The sequence below is a fragment of the Primulina eburnea genome, chromosome 9, assembly GCF_022965805.1.
Source record: "Primulina eburnea isolate SZY01 chromosome 9, ASM2296580v1, whole genome shotgun sequence".
NCBI lineage: Eukaryota > Viridiplantae > Streptophyta > Magnoliopsida > Lamiales > Gesneriaceae > Primulina > Primulina eburnea.
The window spans coordinates 28,783,139-28,807,673 of NC_133109.1; the positions used below are offsets into that span (position 1 = coordinate 28,783,139).

A 24,535-nucleotide genomic window follows, 5' to 3' on the forward strand; every position below is an offset into this window, starting at 1 on the left:
ATCCACTTGATCATGAGGAATAGCCAATAACTGATAACAATGTCACCATTATATATTTAACATTTTCTAAAAACACTAATCATATAATCTCTATATTGCACATTTCTTTGTAAACACTTGATTGACTTTAACGTCGGAGTGACCGTGCTGGAAAACCTTTCGGTGCCCCACTAACAATCTTTGCTATTAAAGCGTGTAAGTCCTTCAGCCCCGACCTCCAACATTCTCAAGAAGAAACACCTAGTTGGCCCGATTAAATAGTCCACCCAACTCACCTGATTTACCCTACAATCTTTAATGTAATTATAAGGAATAGTATTTCAAACAAATACGTATATTAGTAAGTCTGAAAAATAAGAGACAAGCGATATACTGAATACTCTTGAACTATAGTTCGAGAGACTTGAACTATAAATTTTAAATGACACTGCGTTTTCTGATTCCGATTTTCTGAAAAAATCCAACAATCTTGATCACATCCACATTTGATAATCCATCAACTTTCGGTTTGTGTAGTAGTTGAGAATGCATGGCCCCGCGATGTGCCAACTTCTGAATCATGACGCAGCATCGCATAATGCACGTTGACTGTGCAAGTCACACAACTTGGCTACTTATTTCTCTGTTCTTGTACGATAATAATGACGATGCAGCTGTGTTTTTGTGGAATAACTCGTCATCAGCAGTATTTTGTCAAGGTTTGGTTTGTGAAATATGAAGAGGCGGGCCCAATAATTTTTCTTTCCCACTCAGTTTTATATGGAACAAAATTTATAATAAAAAATAATATATTATGTTGAATTTTCAATATTGATCATTTATATGTTTCCATCAGTCCTAGCCTTCCTAAAATTCAAAATATAATTGATCCCCCACCCAAGTTCAACCTGAAAATTCGGGATAGCGAGTAGGACTCTAGTCCGACTATTTAAGTAGTGAGTAGCGATGGCCCAGATTAAGCCTAGGTCATCGTTGGACTTGGGCGCAGAGTGATCGGGAACCTAGGGCTACCGAGAGGAAGAACAGTCTAGGTAAAGAGAATGTTCTTATATAAATCATCCCTGTTATGCAACAACTAGGGAAGTTGATTAGACCAGCATATACTCAAACAAACCCGGGCTTCTAGCTTAATTCGGACGGTATAAGAAGACTATGATAATGGATCAAGGACCATGTCTATGTCCTCACATCATGACCTATAGCCGAATAGCTCGGGACATGCCTCGATCCTAGGCCCATAGATATGGATCAGCATGTTTCGAAATCATTAATATGTCAGTCAGAGCATGTAGTGACCCGTTCCAGAATCACCTACTAATCAAAAACTAAGCATGCAATTAACCTAATTAACAATAATCAGAGATAACAGCGGAAATAGTCAACAAAATAATGGTTATACAACCCAATCGAAGTCTAGAATAACTCAAAATAAAATATCCAATACAACCATATCGAATCAAAACAATACCGATAAACTAAACCAACCAGCTCCTCAACGTCCTCCTCCTGCTCCTCCTGAGCTGTCCAACCTGAGGTCTGCCCCGTGGGAATGGGGTGTCCAAGAATAAACAAAACCGAGGACGTGAGCGATAAGAACGCCCAGTACAAAAGTATGAGTATACAGACCTATATGAAATGCACATGCTATGATCATGATACCGGGGTAGTCAAGAAACAGGAGTCACAAAAGGATCTCAACAATGCTCAGTCTAGAGGCGCCAAGTGGATAGTGCCGCGCGGTACACCTCTGGGTCACTGCATCCACTACAAGACAGACGTGGACCTAAAATGTCCCGGACCACCGAAGCCCTCCCGACCCGTCGGCCACTGTGTACTCTCGGTGTCCATGCGTCCACAAGACAGGGCTGAGCGGCCCCAAGATATAGCTTATCTCGAAAGAGATACAGCTCAACAGTAAAGGCTATCTCAAAGGAGAATACGGCTCAACATGAAATGCAACGTGCAGTAATAAACGTGACATAATAGCATGCGTCATATGACATATAACAATGCAGCAAATAATCATGCAACACATATATGAATGTATACTCAACCAGGATATCTCGGATAGTACTTTCGTACCTCTATCACAGCAAGCCTAACCTTACACAACACCGCTAATCAGGTCTAGCACAAGCCTACGCATCAAAAACATACTCAATCAATACTACCATGCTCGACTAGCAAAACCAGTACTCCCTAGTACTACCAAAGGTTTAGGGTTTACCTTCGTCCGTCGACAGCCCTTTGATGTCGATTGCCTTGAAACTCAGGCGCCGCTACGCTACTACTCCTGGCAGCTCTTGGCTATCGCTCGACCAACAACTAACCCTAGAAACCTTCCAAATCCTCTCAACTATGAGGCAAAATCATGAATTGGCAAGTCACAAATGAGAAATCCGAGCACTATTTATAGGCCATGTTCGGATCCTCCGAACAACACTTCGGAACGTCCGAACGCTACGTGTCCATTGGCTCTTGACAGCTCATGATCGGATCCTCCGATCATACACTTCGGACCGTCCGAACATGCATGGAAAAATGACGTGTCGATCAACACTTGACACCTATGATCGGATTCACCGAACTACACTTCGGATCGTCCGAACTCTTCGGTGCTTCCGAACCCTCTTCGGTCCGTCCGATCATGACCACGGTCAAAATTACACATTAAACCTTCTTAATCACCATTAATCCGTTAATTACCCAATTTGGAATTCGGGCTACTACAGAGCACGTAGGGGCGATGTAACAAGACTTAAGACAGTATGAGTTGTCAATATTGACAGTGTTAGGCAGGCATGGCATGAGCAGCCGTTTGATCGAGAGGAATAGCCGGAGATTGAAAACAAGGTTCTCATTACCTTTTCCCATATAAATACTTAGGTTTGCTTGATCATTTAAGACATTCACTTAAAATTTATCATAAGCACTCACTATATACTCTATATATAGTACTCTCATTTCTTTTTTGTGAATACTCAACAGACTTAAACGTTGGAGTGATTACATTGAAAACACTTTCGACACCCTACTAACACTTTTGGCTTTCCAAGTGCACAGATCGCCAGTTCGTGATCTTTTTGCCCCGTTACCAGTATTATCAGGAATGCAACAAAACCCGACCCAATAAATTGTCCACCAACTCACCCAATTTAACTGGGCTTCATTATGGGTTAAAGAGTCAACTTATTTATTTTATTTTCTTAACACAGAGAATTTTTTTTTTTTAAAAAAGTATAAAAATAAAAAAAAATTGATATATAGTTCAAATAGTAAAAAATGAAAGTCAAATCTCGATGTTGAAGTCTTTTTTCAATTAAAAAGCCACTTACCTCCATCCCATCAACCTTCGAGTTGGAGTGGAGTGGACTCCGAGTGGAGTGGGGTTAACACATTTTAACTAAATAAAAAAATATAAATAATAATTTGATAACGACACTATATAAATTTTAAACTACTTTAAGTAAATTCTTTCACAATTATTTTATGTCTATGTTTGGTTACAGCAAAATTTAAAATTATTAATTACATTAACATGATTAATTAAAACATTAATTTTATCAGTTTTTGCAAATTTGATTGCTGAGAAATATGTTAGGAACTGATGAAGTATTGATTTCGGTATTGTATAATTATTGTTTTTGAATTTTATTTATTTTTTATTATAGCAAATTAATATAAATTTTTAAAATCACTTCTTCTTTTTTTTTAAATATATGTACAAACGTAATAATGGCACCTGTTTTGTGCATCTACGTGAATATATACTTTATTTGATAATTGATTATTTTAAAAATCCCCCTCCATTTGTTTTCCTGGCTCCAACTTTGTTGATTTAAATTCAATACAAATTAATTCATATTATAAGAAAGAGTATGTCTCATGTGAGACCGTCTCACGGATCTTAATCTGTGAGACGGGTCAACCCTACCCATATTCACAATAAAAGTAATACTCTTAGCATAAAAAGTAATACTTTTTCATGGATGACCCAAATAAGAGATCCGTCTCACAAATACGACCCGTGAGACCGTCTCACACAAGTTTTTGCCTATAAAAGAAGAGTATGTCTCATGTAAGACCGTCTCACGGATCTTAATCTGTGAGACGGGTCAACCCTACCCATATTCACAATAAAAGTAATACTCTTAACATAAAAAGTAATACTTTTTCATGGATGACCCAAATAAGAGATCCGTCTCACAAATACGACCCGTGAGACCGTCTCACACAAGTTTTTGCCTATAAAAGAAGAGTATGTCTCATGTGAGACCGTCTCACGGATCTTAATCTGTGAGACGGGTCAACCCTACCCATATTCACAATAAAAGTAATACTCTTAGCATAAAAAGTAATACTTTTTCATGGATGACCCAAATAAGAGATCCGTCTCACAAATACGACCCGTGAGACCGTCTCACACAAATTTTTGCCTATAAAAGAAGAGTATGTCTCATGTAAGACCGTCTCACGGATCTTAATCTGTGAGACGGGTCAACCCTACCCACATTCACAATAAAAGTAATACTCTTAACATAAAAAGTAATACTTTTTCATGGATGACCCAAATAAGAGATCCGTCTCACAAATACGACCCGTGAGACCGTCTCACACAAGTTTTTGCCTATAAAAGAAGAGTATGTCTCATGTGAGACCGTCTCACGGATCTTAATCTGTGAGACGGGTCAACCCTACCCATATTCACAATAAAAGTAATACTCTTAGCATAAATGATCAATTTATTTAAGATATCTAATTGTTTTAGAAAAATTACACGTTTTGTTTTTTTCTATTAAATACATTATTATAGATTAATGAGTTTAAATAAATTATAATATGATTTCCTACACAACAAACTACGAAATGACTTAATTTTAAATATTCTCCAACACATTTATATTTTTCATGAGTTTTTTCATAAATATCAAAAGTAGGAAAGCACAAATAAATCAAATACAGAGTGGTATATCAAAGATAAGTTTTAGAGGAGATGAATAAATTCTTTTAAAATTTTCTTTAAAACTTAAGCCGAACTTAAAAGTTTTTAGTTGTTAATGGTTATTTTCAACCAGCTAGACACAACTTATTATTGAAATATTGTTTTTCTAAGTGCGGAAAAGGTAGGCTAGTGCTAGTAAACTAAATAGATGCAGAAGATCGATAATATGAAGCTTAATATAAATAACACAAGAATTTAATGGAATTCCGAAATCAAAATCCTTCTATAAGTCTCCTTTGCTTCCAATCAAGGAAAGAATTCACTAGAAGACTTTAGTTTTACAAAAATTTATAACAACTCACTTTAACTATGATTTATCCACCGTCTATATTAAAACTCCTAATATCATCTTTAACAACAAGAACTAACAACAATTTCCTCTTGAACCCTAAGTTCAGACTTAAGTCATAACAATTTTAACAAACATCTCTAAATGATAACATCTTGACTTGTTGTGTAGCGAAATGATAATTGACAATCGAATATAGATTTACGTGTGTGCTATGTTGAGTAGCTTTATGATCGAAAGATAGGAGTGCTCAAAATATTTTTAAAGACATATTATAAAATAGCTTCAATATATGGTCTCTTCATTCTTGAATCTCGCCTTTAAATAATTGAAAATTTCCAACGTTCAAGTCTCCTTTAACGTTCATCTATACTTTTAGCCGAACAAAAGCAAACTGTCTTGTCTTCTTTCCCTTCACAGTACACCACAATTAATGCTCCTTGTAATCTAATCCAAATATGACGATTAACGGCCCTAAAAAAGTTGATTCACGAGAGAGTAAAGTAGTCTTGATTCTAGGGCATCCAGCTCGAAATCTGTAAAGAGAATGAAACAACTAAATAGTTCTTGTTATCACAAAAAAAGGCTTTCAATATAACATAGAACCTACATTTTTATACATACTAGTGATACAGGTACATAGGGATGTAAATGAACCAAATCGTTTGTGAGCTATTCGAAGCTCGGCTCGATAAAAAGCTCGTTTGAGTTCGTTTGTTAATCATATCAAGCTCGAAAATTTAATCAAACAAAGCTCAAGCCTAAATATATTCGGCTCGTGAGCTTGCAAACATGTTTGATAATAGGCTTGCGAGCTCGAGCTCGGCTTGTTTAGGTGGCTCGTAAGCTCGAAATTGGCTCATTTGTTGAGTTGACAAATAAAAATATTATTATTAATGTCAATGGAAGGAATTGAACAGAAAACATAGTTGAAAAAAAGATAAATTTACACCACATAGTCACAATTACATTTTTTTATCTTACTTGAATATTATTATACTAAAATGTTCTTTAAAACATAATAAATTAACAGAAATACACCAACTTATTATTTTTTTTCCAAAAAATTTACATCACTAAGCCATGTTCACGTCGAATAACTTTAAAAATTATGATACTAAAATATTATATTGAATATAATGAATTTATATTGGTTAAAAAATAAAATTTATTTGGAACACATCGAATGGAGTATTAAAGGAGTGAAGTTATTGCAATGTTATTTATATGGTGATATCAGTGTATGACGAATATTTGTTATTTGGATGTTAGATGTATTATTTTGCGATGTTCAATAATTTAATTAGTTTATATTTTTTTAGTTGTTATTTTTGTCGTTTTGGTTATTTATGAATAAATTTATATTTTTATGTATAATTTAAAATTAGTTCATAGATATATTTAATTTTTAACAAGCCCGAATCAAGCTCAAATTCGAGCTCAATTCTATGTTTTACGAACTCGAAAACGAGCCGAGCTCAAGTCAGGCTTGTTAAACATGATAAACGAGCTATTAACGAATCAAGCTCGAGCCCGGCTTGATTAACATGATAAACGAGCTTTTAACGAGCCGAGCTCGAGCTTTTCATGAGCTTCATAATTTCAATACAAATCGAGCTTGAGCTTAACAATAGAAGCTCGAATCGAGCTCGAAAACAATCTTAAACGAACCAAGCTCAAGCTTGATACTATTTAATTTGGTTTGGATCGTTTACATCCTTAGAGGTACACACAGAGTGTTTAATAGATAAAACCTGTAAGTATCGAGGGCAAGTCAACGATTCTAAAAGACTAAAACCAACGATTTCTATGGGATCGAGGACTTCTAGCTTTAATAAACATAATAGCTTTTGACATATCACATATTTATTGAGGGGCTCTACCGAGCTGTAGCCCAGCCTAATAGACTGTATTTTTTAAAATTACTCAAGTAATAAAGCCTCTCCTATCTCAACTTAGCCCAGTCCAAATAATTGATCTGTTTTGGAAGTCAAGAGTCGGGGCATGTGGGTCATGAGATGATGCGGCTGTGTTTGGTAGGTGAGATTATGTTGTGATAACAATTTAATCCAACGTTTGACTAGTTTTTAAGGATTCAAAGATAACGCGCAACCCGTTAATAAAACACTGTTGAATCTTAAAACTGCTTGAAACTAATAACTTTTGAGCCACAATGTTACGAAACTGAAATGCTACAGTTCTTGTAATTGCAACTTTGTATGACATGTTTGGTACGTGGTATATTTTGTTTGACAATAAAAGAAGTAAGATCATACATGACCTTAAATTTGTGTTTATTTGAATCAAGTGTTATGTGAAATGTTGTACAACAAGCAGCGGAATATATATGTTTGTAATACAAATTAATTTTAAGTAAATACGATGAAACGAAATAAGTTTTGTACAAGTATAAATACTACTTGTGCGATGTCTCAGGACAAAAATAATCACTGGAAAACTAATGAGTTTACACAAAAAGTAACAATAGTAATTTTAATCAAAAACCAATTTTCTCGACAAGTTGAGAAAATCAAATGATTCCTAAAACAAAGAAACACATTAAAACATTGTATAAGGAAGCAAAACACGATGCCAAAACTGGAGCAACAAAAACAAATTTTCATACAACTCCTTCACAGTTGTCGTCTGCAGATGTCTCCAACAATCACGACAACATGTGAATTCAGCACTATTCGATCAGCAACAACCTTGTAGATTATTTTATCTAAAGTTTATGGCGTGCAAAGGTGCAAGAGTATGTATGTGCTTCTGCGTAAATCACCCCCTTTTGCATGAGATAAATCCTCTTATTTATAGCCCTAAAATTTATTAACAAGGAAACCTACACATTATCTAGAAAGGTAAAACCATATTTAAATATTCAAGATCATATTAACAAGATAATCTTGAGAAATAAATTTAATAAAGAAATTTTTCCTTCATGACCCAATCACCCTTTCTCTGAAAAAAGCCATTTACCCATTCTTCACCCATTTTCATAAGCACAAAACGGCTGCAAGTTCAGATGCAGTGGTGTGGGTGCAGATTTGAAGCTCCGAAGTCTTTCGCCTTCTTCAATTTCGTTCGGAAATCTAAATTTTTGCAAGGTAAACCACTGATTACGAGCAAATTTTAGTGAAATTCATAGAATAACTAGTTCTTTTTTGAATTTTTTGTTTGACATATGGTTGGAACTGAGATTCTAAATGGTTGCGAGCTGGAACGTTGTTGAAGCCACAGGTTTGAGAAGATGTTGTGAGACGATTCCATTTTCATGTTGAGAGTACGGACCCTTTGAGCCTTCAGGAACATTAAACGTAGATTGGAGGAGAGTAAGTTATTGTTGTTCTCATATATTTAGATAAAATCCGAAATACGAGGAAACTGGATATGGATTACTCAACTCCACTCAAAGTGACAAACAAATTCAGGTAATATTCTTTCACAATAATCCCAAAATAATTGACTGATCGATTAACCTCATAGACCAAGAAATCAGATAATAGAATAAAAGATTCAATAGAGGCACGAAAGTTACCGAGGGCTGTAGAGGATAAAGGACCCCTGTGGGGAGTAGCTTGACCAGAAACAATCGAGGGGAGATCTAGGCTGGCCATATTAGTCGAGGAACCATAGCTCCCATTGAGGGTAACGGCCATTCCTATTTCAAGAGACGAATGGAAACCCGATTGGATTCCGGTGGAGAATCCAGAAATAACCGCATGTGTTGTGCTACGAGTCTCTGGGTAATACAAGCGCGACGATCTTCAATAATATATTTCAAATCACCGCGAAACTTCCTAAATGAATGTGCAAACGTGCATGGCTTCTAATGCTACACAAAAAAGTAGCAGAAAACTTGCATTTGGTTTGCTACGAATGTCATAATAGCTTGTGGGGATGGAACAACACACACAATTCTAAAGTTATGTTGGAGGAAATTAACCTTTGCATATATTGTACGTAGCTTTCTTTTATGTTTTCTTGCCCAACATGATTGTGGTGTGAATTGGAAAAATTATCCACTTTCAAAAAACAAATGAAGATAAAGGATGTGCTTTCTAGTTCTTTTCTAGCTAGTGCTTTTATTTAAGTTTACCACTTTCAAATTTGTAATTTTCATTGCGTAATCAAATAAGGCAGTGTAATCATGAGCCGTGCATGCATCTAGAACACACATCGACATTAAATTGTATTCCAGAGTCTTAAAATTTTACTTGTTTCCTGCAGACATGGTTAAGTTGTTTATTCATGTAATATTGGGGACACGTCATATTTTTATCTTAAAAATTCTTGTGAAACGGTCTTACGGGTCAATTTTGTGATACAAATATTATATTTAGGTCACTCATGAAATTAAAATTATTATATTTTATGCTAAAATTATTACTTGATATTGTGAATATGGACAGAACTAACTCGTTTCAGGAATAAAAATATGTAAGACATACTTACATATTCTCAACAATAAAAAAATGGAAGTATATTGAATGCGGATAAAAAAAAAAATTATTTGCTCCCCCTCCCAACAGGGCGTTCGAGTTGTCATGAGTTCGATTCCGCTCACATTTTTCGGATGAACTTCTCATACATGGTTTGAATAGTGTAGTATACCTGATTAACATGGTTTGTAGGTTTTTACATTAGTTCGAAGATTTACTCAAACATCATAAAAAAATTTAAATAACCACATGTTAAAACAACATATATATATATATCTTTTTCTCAAGAAAAAATAATATTAATACAAATCTTACCATTATCTCTCTCTACTACGAGCTTGGGCAAAATAATAGGATGACTAACTTGACTGAAACTTTTGATGCGTGATTATTTTATAATTAACAAACGAGAAAAATTAAAAGGATGTGAAAAACATTTCCAAAAAGGAAAAGAAGAAAATTAGCATTCACACTTCTTGATTGTAATGGATACACTTTTGGAATTGAATTTTCGGAGAAGAAAGCGAAATTAGCCTGTAAATTACAAATGTCAAGGTCAATGTTAGAACAGTTTCACACGTGTGTATTTATCCATCAGAATTACTATATAAAACCATTGTCCGAGTCCTCAAACATTTCAAAACACTTGTGTATCTTTATTTCTCACCATGGAAGATTCATCAAAACCTCTGGCCACCGAAAGTTTTTCTTACAGCTGGTTGACGCACCAGAAACCCTCTTCATCCCATAATCTCCTCGACATTCTTACCTCCATTTCGACCGAAAAATTCGAACAGACTTTCGATTTCAATGTTCCTGTCACAGCCTTATCAGCTCTCGTTGATGCTGATGAAATATTCTCTGATGGGCACATCAAACCAGTGTACCTCACAGATCAACGCAAGTTGAGGCCTCAACGACGACAACTACAACTTCCGTTCCCGTATCGCCCGTTTCATCAATAAATGCTCTAGTAAATAAGAACATAGATTTGATCAAAAAATGGAGGAATTCATACACAAGAATCCTTCACAAGTGTTTCGGGTTTCTGAAGCCACTTTATCAGACTTTAGGGTCTTCAAGAAAGAACATTAGGGTCGTTGAGCTGTCTCCACGAACCAGTTCAGATTATCATTATAATTCAGTTAAGGATTTCGATAAATCCACGAAAATGGACGAAAAAATTGAAGTTCTTCGAAACGGGTTGAAAAGGGCCGAAAGTTGGAGAAGTTCACCACAAGTGAGCTCTCCTTCCCAGTCTTGGTGTGATATGGAGAGCTCAATTCATGAAGCAATTCTCTACTGCAAAAGATCAATAGGTAAGGAGAGCTCTCAATTATATATATTACTTTTAAATTAAATGTTCTTCTTTTGTGTTACTTACTTTGCCATTAAATATGTTTGGTTTTTGAACCTTTACCATGTTTCTTGGTTTGTTTAATTTCAGAGAAATGAGAGTGGGAAATTGTATGGTTTTTATGCATGCAAAAAGGGTGAAAGTAGAATTCCAATGCATGGCAAAAGTCGTAGACATCTGATGCAGAACTCATGTAGACGTCAAGGCGCTGATACGTCGAAGAATTCAAGTAATCTCAGATCATAAATTGATGAGGTGCACAAGTCTCTTTGCCGAGTTGGGATCAACGGAAAGCCAAATAAGAAAAGTTGTCAATTTTGCTCGAAGCTTTAGTAATGTCATTGTTGGGTGAAAATTATTATTTTTTAAACGGTCCAACGAATAAGACTCGTCGTTTTCCCACCGCGACCTGCAGCATTTTTTGACTAATTTAGGTCTCTGAAATAACGTTTTTATAATTTTTATTTTGTAATGATTTGGCTTAAGAAATTTGGATTTGATTCTGATCGTATTCTATGATTTCGTGTCTAAAACACGACATGAATATTAATGTTAATACAAAAGATTTCGTTCTTAATAAATATGCATGTTAATACAAAAGATTTCGTGTCTAAAACACGACATGAATATTAATGTTATTTACAAGGATCGAAATGGATGTAATCCATATTTTGCAAGTTAATGTGATTACATATGTAACCAGAACTAGACACTTTAATTTAGCCGTTTCAAAAAAAAAAAAAGAAAAAAAAAGACACTTTTTTTTTTTTGATCAAAGGGGAGGGGGACACCCAAAAGAAAGTGCCTAACTAATTGGCACTCTCCTACCGACACTCACACCGAGCTTGTCTTCTTCTATTATCTCTTTCAATCTTGTCGAAGGGACTTCAATTTCTTTCCAGCCTCTGTCATAATTGTGTGATGTCAAAGCCAAGAAATCTGCTGCTCTGTTTTGTTCTCTGTAGATATGCAATGCTTTGACTTCCCACTCCCTATCTAGTAGATTTTTACATTTGAAGATCAAATTATAAAGTGAAGAGCATGGCATCCCTTCTCCATGTAGCCACTTTACAGCAACCTCTGAGTCTATTCCAAGCTCTACTTTTTTATATCCCAGCTTCCAAGTTAGTTCCAAGCCTTTATATATTGCCCATAATTCTGCTTCCTCAATGGTACAGATGCCTATATTGTAAATGAATCCCGTAATCCATTCCCCGTTTGACTTCCTTAAGATCCCACCTCCACCTGCCTGTTTACCCTGAAATTTGACACTTCCATCAACATTTAAAGCACACCAATCATTTGGTGGAGGTATCCACCTGATTCTTCGATATTCATGTGCAATTTTGTTATGAGGTATAACTCTTTTTGTTAAAAAGGCTGCTTGCACTTCCAGATACTGGTCCTTTATCCACTTTGTCTTCATCTTGACATCCAACTTCTTATTCTTAAACACATAGTCATTCCTCCATTTCCAAATCCACCAAATTGCAATTGCAAACATACTGTTCCAGTGGAAATCAGTATCTTTCTGTGTGGCTTTAGCTAGGTTCGACCACATCCAATCATCAAAAGGGAGTCTTAAATTATCTTTATTCTTGCTTTTGGCAAGTAGCTCTCTCCAAATCCCTTTTGCCTCTTTGCATTTTCTGAAAATGTGGTCTACATCTTCAATTTCTTCTGTACATAAAGGGCAGTGACCCTCTGTAGTAAATCCTCGTTTGACTCGTTCTTCATTGCTCATGATCTTTCTGAGAACAACTAGCCATACAAAAGCTCGAACTCGGTTTGGGACCTGAAGGTTCCATATGGTTTTCCACTTGTTTTCTTGTCTGTTGTCAACGGAATCATTAACCATCTCATAAGCTGACTTTACTGTGAATAAGCCATTGCTAGTTCTTCCCCAGCAGCTAATGTCCTCAGCATTATCATCGTCCAAAAGGATGTAAGCCGCCAATTTGTTTTGGACATCAATTGGCAAGAGTCCTTCTATTGCTTTCCAGTCCCACCCTTCACCACTTATCCAATAAGCATTTATTTTCTTGGTCTGATCCATTTCTGCAATGTTCTTGAGCAATACATTTTGCAAAGGTTCCTGAATTAGCCATCTATCCGTCCAGAAACAAGTAGACTTCCCATTTCTAGCAGCCATTTTTCTACCGTTTTCCAGCACTGTACTAATTTTGGATATCCCTTGCCAGGCATTTGATGCGCCATGTTTTGCTATGATATTGTTCGGATTATTTCCATTGCGCATATATTTACCTTTCAAAACTTTCGTCCAAAGGCTGTCTTTTTCCTCTAAAAGTCTCCAGCCCAGCTTAGTCATGAATGCTAAATTCATGTTGGTTAATTTTCTTATACCCAAACCACCATTACTCTTTGATTTAGTCACTTGATCCCATTTCACCATATGGCATTTCCTTTCTCCAATTTTTCCCCCCCATAGAAAACTTCTGATGATTTTCTCTAATTCCGAACAAATGCCTTTAGGTAACAAGCATGTTTGCATAGTGAAAACTGGAATAGCATTTAGCACTGATTGTATAAGAACTTGTCTCCCTGCTAGGCTTAGGTATTTTGTTTTCCAGCCCTCTAATCTCGCCTTTACTTTTTCCAAAACTTGCTTGAAAAGGCTTCCTTTCACTCTCTCATGAATCGATGGAACACCAAGATACCTGCCCAAGTCATTTGTTAGAGGAATACCAGCAAAGGTTGATATAGAATTTGCCAAGGTGATATCGACATTTCTAGAAACGTAGATTTGTGATTTCTGACGGTTTATTCTTTGTCCTGATCCTGTGCAGAACTTATTCATGCATTCAAGAATAACTTGTATCTGTTCATTTGAAGCCTCCGCAAATAGCACCATATCATCCGCAAAGAAAAGATGCGAAAGAGGCGGCCCGTTTCTTGAAAGTTTGATTGGTTTCCACTTCCCTGAGTTCACTGCTTGACAAATTATATGACTTAGCCTCTCAATACACAAAACAAAAATGTATGGAGACATTGAATCACCTTGTCTAATTCCCCTTGTAGGTCTGAACCAATCAAGTTGCTCCCCGTTCCAATTTATTGAAAATCTGCTCGATTCGATACAGCTCATGATATTTCTTGTCCAATCTTGGTTTAGGCCTACGTCCATGAGTGTTTCTCGGATGAAATCCCAGGAAAGTCTATCATACGCTTTTTCGAGATCTATTTTTATTGCCATATACCCTTTTTTCCCATTCTTCTTCCTCATTGAGTGCAAGATCTCTTGGTATATCAATATATTGTCTGTGATTTGTCTTCCTGGTACAAAGCTGCTCTGAAAGTGGCCAATGATATCAGGCATAATTCCTTTGAGCCTATTCGTCATTGCTTTGGTGAGAATTTTATAGCTAACATTACATAAGCTAATTGGTCGGAATTGTGTTATCATCTCTGGATGCTGGACCTTTGGAATCAACGTTAATATGGTATCATTTATGCCTTGGGGAATACATCCTGTCTCAAAGAACCTGAAAGCCAAATCACATATGGAAGGACCCACCACAGACCACATGTTTTGGTAAAAGCCAGCATGTAGGCCATCCGGGCCCGGTGCTTTAAATGGAGACATATCAAAGAGTGCTTGCTTTATTTCATCAGTAGAGAACTTACCATGGATATAATTCAGCTTTGATTCTTCCACCGTAGGGAAAAGTCCTCTTTGCAAAGAGAAAGGATCTTCGCTCGGACTTGCTTGAAATAGGGATGTAAAGTACGTTTGGGCAAGCATTCTAACATTCGCTTCCTCTGTAATCCATTGACCATTCTCATCCTTAAGTGCGCCAATCTTATTATTACTGCGTCTTACAACGGTGGAGGCATGATAGTATTTAGTGTTTCTATCTCCTGATACAATCCAATCTTCCCTGGATTTTTGGTACCAGAGCAGTTCTTCCTGTTCTAGTACCACGTCAAGCTCTTTTTTAAGTTTATTCTCAAGCTTGAGCAGCCCTCCCCTCGGAGAAATAGCTAAAATTCTCTGGATGCCCATGATCCTTGAAATTAGCTTCCTCTTTTTAATATGAATGTTGCCAAAAGTAGATCTATTCCAGTCTGACATAACCTGTGCCATTTTTACTATATTATCTTCAAGATTTTTCTTGTCGTCCCACTCTTTCGCAATAGTTGTCGAGAAATCCTCATGAGTGAGCCAAGCTGATTGAAATCTGAATAGTCCCCTGTTTTGTGAGCTTTTCTCTGCCTTCTGCTTAATAAGTAAGGGAGCATGATCTGATTGAATAATTGGAAGGTGCTCAATCTTGGCTTCAGGGAACATCTCCTTCCACTCCATATTACAAACACCTCTGTCTAACCTGGCTCCTTTATAATTTGCAGGGGTTAAACCCCGTCTCCAGGTGAATTTCGCTCCCTCAAACCCCATGTCTATCATTGCTTGGTTAAAGATCCAGTTGGAAAAGTCTGTGCTTCTATGGTGTGCTGATCTTTTTCTTGAGGAAACCTCATCATCGGAGATCACTGAGTTGTAGTCTCCTACTGAGCACCAAGGTCCTTCAATGTTCAAATTTTCAGCAGTAAGGTCCTGCCATAATTTCTTTCTAAGGATGGCGTTGGGGCTGCCGTACACGATTGATAGGAGCCACGGATATTGATCGTCAACCATTACCTGGAATAAGATGAATTGAGGGTGGGTGTAAACTATATTCACACATATATTTGCTTCCCAGAACACCCAAATACCACCGCTAAAACCAACAGATTCCACTCTAGCCCAATTCTCGAAACCCATTTTCTTACAAATTTCATCAGCTTGTGAGCCAGAAACACGGGGTTCGAGCAGGCCTAACACACTCGGCTTGAATTTTCTTCTCAAATCCTTAATGACTCTCCTGGTAGGTTTCGAGGCTGCGCCTTGACAATTCCAAACCATAATATTCATAAGGACTATTAAAAGAAAGACACCACAGGTGGTGTAATGATACCTCAATACAAATTTGATCATTGTGACCATCTATGGTCTTGGAGACCATCCAAAGGAGTCTCCATGACCACTTCATCCATACAATTTAAAGACTTTTCTTCCATTCTCGTATCCTTGTCTCCATTGAAATCTGGAGGGTCTTGATGGTGCTCTTTCCCAACTGGTGTCTCAAAAATGCTACAGTTTTCCATAGCATCTGGTGTTTGTGTATTTTTAATCACTCTTCTTTCTATAATTTTCCCACCTTGAGTGCCCCTGATGAGTGTATGTTCCTCTGCTGCCGCCGCTTGTTTCGATTTTGTTCTGTCATGGAGCTTTTCTCTGTCAACGTAGCTTGTATGGCTCTGATTCACCACCTCTTTCGAGTTTGCCATGTCAAATTCCATATTGTCCAGATCTTTATAATTTACTTGCACGTTGGGCCTTCTCCCTTTACCCTCTAATCCTTTATGCTTCGTTGGGCCCATTTTTGTTTGCTCCCCCTCTTCTAAAAGTGGGTCCATTGCTGTGTCATCCCCCACCTCCAAAGGCAAGGAATCAAAACCAGATTTATGCTCTTTTGGTGTAATTTCTCCTTTATTCGCCCATATCTTTCTATTATCGAGATTTCCGAAATTCGTATATTTTTTATCATATTTTTTTCCAAAACTGCGCGTATTTCGCCTGACCACCATCCATGCACCAAATTTCTCCTTAATTTCCGCTGCGTGAGCATTCGTTTCCGTCAGCTTTTCACCGGAGTCTTTCCTCTTCTGTTCCGGCAACTCGCCATGTTCTTCGTCGCCAAATAAATCTGGGCATTTTTCTTTGTGGTGGCCATGGATTCCACAATTAAAGCAAATCAAGTGCAGACCCTCATATTCGATTTTCATGATTCTTCTTCTAATTTTGAATTTAGCCAATAGAGGCTTAGTTATGTCAACTTCAACGCAAATTCTAGCGAACTTACCCCTTGAGATTAGACTAGTGGCCTGGTCTATTTTGATCGGTCTGCCGATTTTGCTTCCCACTTTCATCAGAAATTCTTGATCATAATACTCGATAGGAAGGCATGGAAATCGTACCCATGCAAGTAATTTCTCTGTGTTGTCAGCAAGGGGATTGAAATTGGGAGACCATTCCTTTGTAATCAAGTAGTGATCCATTATCATCCACGGTCCTTCATACTTTGCAAATTCATAATCATCAACCGAGGCAAACCTGACTATGTAGTAGTCATTCTCAATAGCGACCATCTCAATAGCAGCCTTAGGTCTCCATAATGCTTTAATCCTTCGAAACAAATAATTGTATCCGATTGTTCTTCCCAGCACTTTGACTATTAATGTTTTGCGCCATGGCCTACGTAGTCGAGCTTTCTCCTCCCTTGAGACTTTAATCTTTGGGCACCCTTCATCTTCCACTTCCTCTTCACTGTCATCGTCATCTGAGACGACGCCTTCTTCCTCACGATAAATGGCCATGTCCCTGGTTTTATCCTTTCCCAGGAGAGTATCCTTAAATGAGATTCTGGCTCTCGTATCATTGCTAATTGGATTCTCTTGGTTTATCATATGGATATTTGGCTGGACATTTTCCATTATCGCATCTTCGTACGATCTCTGCATTTGGTTCTCCTCCAAAGAATGCTTCGATTTCTTGGTGCTTCGTTCAAGGAGGTCCGCCTCCTCTTGAGAGAGCATTTGGTTCTGATTTCTGGAATATATTGTAAAAAAAAAAAGACACTTTAATTCAGCATATTCTACGTCTAATCCTCTCCTATCTTTTTGTTTCTTTGTGGAAATTATAGCATATATATCCGTTATCGCATGATTTTTTTTATATACGTGAACATACTGAACATCTAAACTGGTTAGTCGGTTGTGGGACTATCTGATTTTATTTAAAAAATTATATAAAAATTATATTTATAGTTTTTGTAATTAAAATATAGTTAAACTAAAAAGATACAAAAAAAATAGTATATTAGCATGATGGACTAAAGTATATAACTAAAATAAGACAAAAGTTAATTTAATTAAATTTATGATATTATTATAAATTAAAATAACAAAAAATTAAACATAATGAATCGGGCATACAAGTTATCAGATCTGATATAAATTTATTGCCTGATACCCAACCCAATATATTTATATTGGGTTCGAGTAGAACCCAAAACTGACAAAATATATGAACTACCCGATTTTTTCTACTCGATTGAATTCGGGTCGAATCAGGATGTGAACTACCCGACCTGAATGCCCACTCATCAATAAACGAGTCAGGATGTGAACTACCCGACCTGAATGCCCACTCATCAATAAACTTAAGCAGATACATAAAGAGTGATAGCATCGGAATATTTGTATACCAAATTTTGATAAATTTAGCATTAAAAAGATTGAGAAGTTCTTTAAAGAGAAAAATTTTAAATGTAAAAAAACTTATTTGATAATATATATATATATATATATATATATATATATATATATATATATATATATATATATATATATATATATATATAGAACATAACGATGAAAAGTGCTTCATATCATATAAATTAAATTTCTATTACATTACGGGACTCTAAAATTAATAACTTGTGATTCAATTTAGGTTCCAGATGATTCCGATTCCAGATTCGGATTCGGATTCGGATTCCGGTTTCTAATTCCTTATTTCTAAAAAAAATGTAACCAAACAACAAGTCCTCAGTTCTGGTTCCGATTTTAAAATCGAAATCCAAAACCATTTAACACGGATTGTAATTGATTTTAGGTAGACATCCTAAATGTAGTGGAGAAACATATATACGATCATTCTGACTCTTGTCTCTAATAAAGAAAAAGAAACTGCGGTAGTTAACAAATTGGACAAGGGGATTGAAACACACATACAAGCAAAAGACAACCATAGTTATTCCATAACAGCAGGAATTTATGTTTAATCTCTCTTGTAATTGTTCATTAGTCCTCTTGGGATCTTACTCACAACTTTTGCATCAAAGGCTGCATACAGCTTCTTGATTGTAACCATTGCTTTCTCTGCCAATACCTCGACTTTGTCCTCGTATGTTTCATATAAAACAGGCACCGTGTGGAGGAAAACAAATACTTCGCAAAAAGAAGAAAGAAAAGTGTCAGCACGAACTATAGCAACAAGAATCATAATCCAATCAGGGGTAACAAGATCAAGGACTCATTACATATATAAACCAGTGTGACGAAGCTGCAGAAGCTGCCCACGATGGAGATAATCCACAAGGCACCAATCACCTGGTAAATCATCGCCCAATGACCCAATGTCAAATATCAAATCGAAAAAGGTATGATGAATCATGGGACAGCATCGTCGGGGGACGTAGGACTTGGTTCGAGTCGCTCCTTGTGCTTATGTTTGTAACAAAAATTATTCAAAATGCAACAAAAATACATGCTCTCTATAACCAAAGGTAATGTGCTAGATCAGTTCTAACATCCAGTTTCTGACCTCAAGGAACTTCTTAAGATCCCTGAAAGAAGCAATTTCTCTAAATGCGGTGAGAACATTGTTGATCCCACTACAAAGAGTCGAAGCAAACTCGATAAATGGTTCCTGAGGAAGTTGGACCTCCGGTATATGTGAAGGTTTCCTGCAAACACAAAAGCGATGATGCCATGGAACAGAACTCTGAAGAGAACCACAAAGAAATGAGGCAAACATAAGAAGTGTGATAAACTCACTTGTTAATGATGATTGTTGCAATTGGACCAAAGAATAAAATCGAGAGGCCAAGGATGAATGTGGCAGACCAGACGAATCAAATAGTAATCAAGCCACTGCAAAAAAGACCCAGATTGCAGTAGCGCCCTCGAGTGGCGGTAGCAGATATGCCTTTGTTCCCTCCACAAGAATAAATCGCAACTACAAGATATCCAAATAAGGCAATTCACATTTTAATCCCACACCACACACACAATCTTTTATGACATTGAAAACCAAACCTTCAAATAAAATAAAAGAATAATTGATAGCTCAAACAAGAAGAAAAACATCCATACGCCAAATAAGCAAACAATAACAAAAAAAATAAATTGCATCTAGACGGCCAAACAATTAAAAATAAACAGAGCCCATCCAGGCTAGTAATTCACGATTTCACAGCCATTATCAAGCATACATAACAACAAATATCTTCGCCATAGAACAAAAGAAAACTTCAAATAATAAAATCCAAGTACAAAACCGATCGTTGCAAAGAGTAAGAAACTCACATTGACCTCCACCGTCTAAGGCCTCATTCTCCGGTTTCTCATGGTATAAGAATGGGTCAGTCTTAGCTTTGATGTGAGGAGGCGATCGCGCTACCTTCTTCTCGAAGGCTGAGTTGGAAGAAGCAGACGACGAGTAATAGTACCCGGCAGGCGATATTGTCGGAGATCTCATGGACCATGGATTCTCTATCTGGGTCGGAAATCTCTTCCTGCTCCGCCATTGATGAGCCCTAGTGAAGAAGAAATTATTTGGAACTGAAGTGAAATCTTGGGAGCTAACAAAGAGAAGAAGAGATGGGTCAACTGCTTCGGTCAACCGTGAAATCGTACCCTCAGGTTTGGAACACGGTTCGGGAGGCTCTTTAAATTTGATTTCTTTTAAAATTTATGAAATGCTTTATATTCGATTTGTCTATTCTCGTCTAGCAATTAACAGTAAGCTTGGGATACTATCCGGTTTAATCGGAATAATCTTTCGAACCAAATTAGTTGGATCGGTTTTATTTTTAAAAACATCGGTCTAATCAATTAATTCTGTTAAAGTGTAATAAGTGTCCCTGTTGAATAGAGAAATCGAACCATAACGTTTGTAATGCAATGCGATTTAAAAGTAATCTTTCGAATGCAAAAATATTGATTCGTGGGTTTTATAATCTGTGAAAAATTCCCTTTTGATTTCTGATGAGCTTAATACTTCAAACGTGTTCACATCGAAATTTTTACTTTGATATGCACGGACTAACAAATGTTACACAATGCCAGAAATATTTCGAAAATAGCCGATATTTAAGTCAGTAAGTAACAAGACAAACCTTAATTTTGCTATGTAGTAGTGCTAGTTGTGAAGACCCACAAGAACCACAACAACCATACACTACCACAGTTTAGCATTAAGGCCAGTTTAATTTTTGGAGGACATTGAAAAATTTTCAGCCATATAATCAAACAATGCAATGTGTTAATAATGTAAAGATCATGTGATAAAATGAATTAAATGGACAAGACTTTTAATTGACAAGACAATGTTATCATATATAATATTGTGTAAATGTTAAAAATCATGATTTAAAAGCTTATTTTGTGGATTCATGTTGGTCATGTCATCGATATATATCTCTTACGTTTTGAAGAAATTTACACCGAAGAAATTATTCCGTACACAGTTCGTGGCCATATTTTTGAAGTTTTGTATTCTCTTTTCAAGCAACAAGGTTATGTCCAAGTGCTATCTATTTTGAACAAACAACATCAAATCTCTCCATGTTTTGAACATTATTCGGTAAGTGGACTTGTGCTTTAAAGTATATGTATATATTTGAAAATACGATCGACATAATATATTAATTCAATTTGATATATGATTTACTTGTTTCGTTTCGCTTCAATATAATCGTTATAATTAAACTCATATTTGAAAATTATTTGAAGGCGCTCTTATGATTTGCATTTGAAATGATAAAGGAATTTCCGATCTTTAATATTGATTTGTTATGAGCCTGATCGGTGAGATATAATAACCTATAACATAGCATCGCACCTTAGAAAATTAAAAATTAGGGACTGATCAGTAAACCATGAAGAATAATATGACTTTTAGTGTCATCATTTTGTTCATTTTTTATTTTGATATGATATTCTTATAAATATATGTATTTTGTTATTTATTGTGATCGATCGACCCATATTTACTGAGTATTTTCAAAAATACGCACCCCTTACTTTCTCCCTCCAAATAATAAGGAAGATAAACTTGACGACCATGAACAAAAGATGGTTTGGACATGTGATGAATATCGAAGTCCTATTCTAATGTACTTATTTGGATTGCAATTCGTTTTCGTTCTTTTGTATTTGCTTCGTATCATTTTAAAAGATAATGTGTATTTTTTTTATGAAAAATATATGTTTGGTTTTACACTCTACTACGAGACTTGTTGTTCTATAATTGTGTGATTGTGAAACAATACCTGATGTCTAATCACTCCGATCTTAGGGCATGACACCAATGATAACAACAATGTTCTAAATATCGACCTAGACGGCTGCCTATGTGCTAGGCGTCGGTCGACCGCACCGAAAAGGTGCTAGTCAACCTGCCTAGGCAACCTTAGGGTGGTAGATCGAGGAAATAGTTTGGGTAAGAGCAATTTTACTTGTTATAACCGTGACAGCAACGATATTCAGGAGTTTCCAAGATTTTAATTTACTGGAAAACATCAAATATTATCGACAATATGAAATTTCACCGAGTGAAAACAATGATTCTTCTCTAGGGTTATAAAATACTAATATACATGGGCCAGTCAAACAAGCCCATTGACTTAAAAATAGGCTTAGTCTATTGACTTAGAAATAAGCCTCTTGACTAAAATGATTCTCTTAATTAAAACAGTCCATCTAATAACTAAAATTTCAAAAATTACTCCTATATTTTAACATACCTAGTTGTGCCTAGGCGAGCATCTAGTCCCTACTTAGGCGGCCTAGACACTTGGCGTTGATTTAAAGTCCGACTACCTGGAGAATTTTAGAACCTTCGATAACAATGATTGATTTCCAAAAGACCAAAACCATACAAGATACCTGATATTTGTAGAGTTGGAAAGAGTCAGATACCTTGTAGCAGCAGAACTCTTAGTAAGACAAGTTTGTGAAATACTAGATTTGTGGATAGATTTGTACTGATCTAGCCTTACATTTGGCAAATTATGAATTTTGAATTCATACTTGTATTGTTGGATTTCTGCTCTTATCATAGAAGATTTGTCATGAGCTCGGCCGCTCGGGAGTTTCATCTTATGGGTCCTTTCCCGAGTACAGAGTATTTTGGACTCCGTGTAAGATCTTGGGGCTCTTATTCTAGATTTTTGTATCAAATATAACCAATCATTTTGGTTAATGGGATTGGGTAATAAATTATTCGGGTCGGGTCTGAAACGGTATGGAATTGGCATGTTAATGGAAGGGAATGGCTCGGTTCTTTCATGATGTGGCTCTTCTATGGTGCGGCTCTTCTCATGATGAGGCTCTTTCATTGCTCAGATCATCCATGGATATGCTCTTCCCATAGTGCAGCTCTCCCATGGTCACTACAGATATGCATAGAAAGAGCAGGGTTTTGCTTGGAGAAATATCAGACCTACTTGTATTTATAGCGGGTATTTTGTTTTTTAACTTTGGTCAACTATTTATTTAAGAAAATGATCTACTCAAGTGTATTCAATAGTTCACCAAAATTATTTTACAAATTTCCCATCTATAGTGGCATCAATTTGGTTTGCTGCTATTTTTTTAATATATACTTAAATATTTGAGAAAGCGACGCAATGTTTTGTTTCGGACCTCTCAACCGTCGTTAAAACCGTCGCTTTCACCATTTAGCGACGGTTTTAAACCGTCGCTAATTTTTTTTTTTTTTTTTGTAGTGAGCTTGTTGCATTTATACTCTTTGAACTTTGAAAAATTATAAGAAACCTTATCTAAAAGGATCGTACGCAAAATTAAATGCTTATCCATATTAATTTTAAAAGTTTTCTTTTCTCATTTTATAAAATCTGTTTTACTAAATTAATCATGTATGCATACTTACATCACGTTCATTTTTCAAAATTCAACAATTATCTACATAACTTGCATCTATATAATATAATTGAATTATTATTTATCTTAGAAAATCACATATTATCCAAAAATATTTACAAACCATAATAAAATAATCGCGATTATTTTCAATATAAGTGTTCATAGTTTTATATAAAAATTAACTACATTTCTAAAATAATTACCCAAAAAAAAATCAATTTTATTTCTTGTAAACTACAAGCTTTTCACTCACATTAATATATCACGATATTGTATCATCAGTAATGAAAAATTAACTCTTATTCTTGAAATTGTCATCGCACTGTTCTAAAAATAAATTGGCATTGTACCAATTCATGTGTTGTTCAAATAATTTAATACTTTTTTTTAATTAGATATAAATGTGCAATTTTTTTGAACTCGAGAGGAGGGTTTATGTCACATCACTTGGATTGTCATTCATATATTTATTTTGAGTTGGAGACAAATTTGTTACAATGATTCAATTTTCTAGGACGATAATGAAAAAATTCGATCACCCTTGCACCCTAGACAGCCACTTCCCACCTTATTGCATGTATGTGTGCACACATATACACCACACTGATCACGTTATCTCACCTTTTCTATATATATTTCGGGTTAGTCAGTAA

General features: G+C 35.9%; 2 pseudogenes; one reads left to right on the forward strand and one right to left on the reverse strand.

Annotated features, from left to right (window-relative positions):
• The first annotated feature begins 10,383 nt into the window (after window positions 1-10,383).
• Window positions 10,384-11,603, forward strand: LOC140840495 (probable membrane-associated kinase regulator 6; annotated as a pseudogene).
• Window positions 11,604-18,815: 7,212 nt separating this feature from the next.
• Window positions 18,816-20,664, reverse strand: LOC140840496 (reticulon-like protein B5; annotated as a pseudogene).
• Between the last annotated feature and the right edge of the window lie 3,871 nt (window positions 20,665-24,535).